Source organism: Phasianus colchicus, chromosome 3, assembly GCF_987193195.1.
Source record: "Phasianus colchicus chromosome 3, bPhaCol1.hap1.1, whole genome shotgun sequence".
NCBI lineage: Eukaryota > Metazoa > Chordata > Aves > Galliformes > Phasianidae > Phasianus > Phasianus colchicus.
Genome location: NC_143438.1, coordinates 48,197,501 through 48,199,911, shown reverse-complemented (window position 1 = coordinate 48,199,911; position 2,411 = coordinate 48,197,501). Strand labels below are relative to the sequence as shown.

Here is a 2,411-nt window from a genome sequence, read left to right as displayed (position 1 = left end):
AGTCCCCGTAAGTGGTGGCATTCAAGATGCAGTTGGACAGGCAGCTAGATGACCTCACCTAGACCTCCATTCTCCACCAAAGGCTGGATCTGGAGATCTTTAGAGGTCCCTTCCCACCTGGGCTGCTCAATGACCCAGGCTGGAGGCAGTGCTAGGTGAAGACAGCTGTGTCCTTCTGCTTGTCCCTTACCATCACATTTGGGGTGAGCTGCTCCTGCATGGTAGCACACAAACTGCTCCTTCCAACCCAAGCCGCTCCATGGTCCTATGGGCAAAGGTCAAGGCAACATTCATGCAGAGGCTTGTCTGAGGTGCTTTGCATTCAAGATGGGGAACTGCAAGAGGGACCTCAGTTTTATTTTGTCTTGCACAGCTCCAGCCATTAAAGTTTCTAGCATTTAGTTCATTGCAGAAACTAAAACTGCAATTAAGGGATAAGATAGCCACAGCCATGCTTGGAACTAGGGTGGTGTAAGTGAAAAGGCTTTCATAAAAATAATTTTCATCAATTTTATTCTCAATGTCTCCAAATGTTTCTGGCTGTTTGTAGACACTGATCTCCCCATGTCTCTTGGTTACACAAACATGCACGAGTAAACAACTACATCTCTGCTTAGTGCTTCCTTTATTGGAACAACTGCAAGTATTATTTATAGACACCACAGAGGATGAAAGTTAGAGATTTATAAACTCTAATCAGCTGAAGATGATTCAAAATAAATTAATTACATGACTCAGACATGGATTTAAGAAATCCAGCACTGATGTAAATCACAATGACTCTGCACCCTCTCTGTCTTCCTCTCCCCTCCCTGAGTGCTTGCTAGGGGATAGGAACTTGCCTTCAATTTGATAGAAACCAAGAAAAAAGAGTGATGGAAATGTAAACTCAGTATGCCAAGTTATACTATTTGTGCACAGGAAGAAAAGCCAAAACTCAAGTTGGGACAAAATAATTTCCTATCACTTAGAATTTTCCATACAACCTGTGCTGTCACTCAAACCATACAGAAAGCAGATTTAACAGGGATGTTTTCCAGACCCCATGTGGCAGCTCTGGCTTTCTTGACAATTTCTTGGCCCATTCTAGTGTCCTGTTTGCATCCTTGCCAGTCTCTTCTTTCTGTGACAGGTCTTTGAGCTGTCCCAATACCCTCCCAGTTCTCTCAGTGATTTCCTTTTCTGTGGCCATTTGACACCTCCATTTTCCTCTTGCAGTAATAAGGGGTTGGAATAACTGACTGTCCCAGCCCTCCTGGCTACTGAGGCCAGATTTTAAGGATGACTGAATATACTAGGCATGCAAATGCAGCATCCATCTCCAGGCAGCTTCAGAGAGTTTAGACCAGGCACACTTTGCTTCCCAGTTAAAGGTGGTTAATTAGAACATGAATTACAATCCAGCATTGAAAATCACCTTGAAATAAGTGTTTCATTTATAAAAATGTTACATCTTTAAACTGTCCTAGTTCAGTGGTTATTTCCATGCTTGATTTGGCATAGCTGCTATGCTAGATTTCAATACGCTAAGCAGCCCTTGCTGATGAACAGCTGTATCTGTAACCTTTTGCAGACATAAATGTAGCTGTAGCTGTTAATCATCACTGCACAGAAAACCTCTGTTGAGGGAATGGAGGGCAGTAAATGAGTCTTGGATTATCTGAACCTGAAATGTAGAGTCACCCCTATTGATAAAGGAAGAGAAAAATGATATTAGGGTGAGCAAAGAGTGCATCTAGGGCTTACACAGAGGTTTGTTATGAGCTTCTTGTGTTGATACAGGGTCATCACATCACTAAAAATCATGAAGAGCTTCATTTAACTGGGTAGACATTCAGAATAGGCTTAATATATCAAAATATGCCAGATAGACAGCAATGCTTTTCTAACTCAGTCTGGCGCTGCAAGGCTTCATTCACCACGGTTTCTGCAAAATAATTGTGTTGTACCCCGTTATCCAAAAATAGCAGCTTAACATCATATCTACAGACATTGTGTAATATATATGTAAAGACTACAGCATGCATCGACACTCAACTCCTAGGTGCAACAAGACAGGGTGTATAGTAGAACCACGCTGTATTCGAAACCTGATGAAAAAGCCAAAAGAAAAGTCTTGGAAATGCAGTGTGTCTCAGGAAAAGCACAGCCTCCAAGATGGCGACACACAGTCTGTGTGGCTGCAATACACAGACCTTTCATTTTAAATAAATATACACATTTTTCTTTGCCCCTGTCTCACATCTACTACGTGCCACAGGACAGGTTCGCAAATGCAACGTTTTCTGTATTTTCTTTAAGTAAGTTATACTTAAAGTATCTCTTCCCCCCACCATCACCACAAAGAATGAACACCGGAGGGAGTGTGGGATGTAGGAAAGCAGCAGTCTTTAATTGGATGTTCTTCGGAG

General features: G+C 42.1%; 1 protein-coding gene across 1 annotated transcript in view; it reads right to left on the bottom strand.

Annotated features, from left to right (window-relative positions):
* Positions 1 to 608: 608 nt before the first annotated feature.
* The window catches only part of COLEC12 (collectin subfamily member 12), a 91,403-nt gene continuing 89,600 nt past the window's right edge, over positions 609 to 2,411 (bottom strand). Inside the window, exon 10 of the mRNA XM_031612977.2 lies at positions 609 to 2,411. This exon is cut by the window's right edge and continues 1,627 nt beyond it. The gene's annotated coding sequence lies outside the window, so the exon portion shown is untranslated.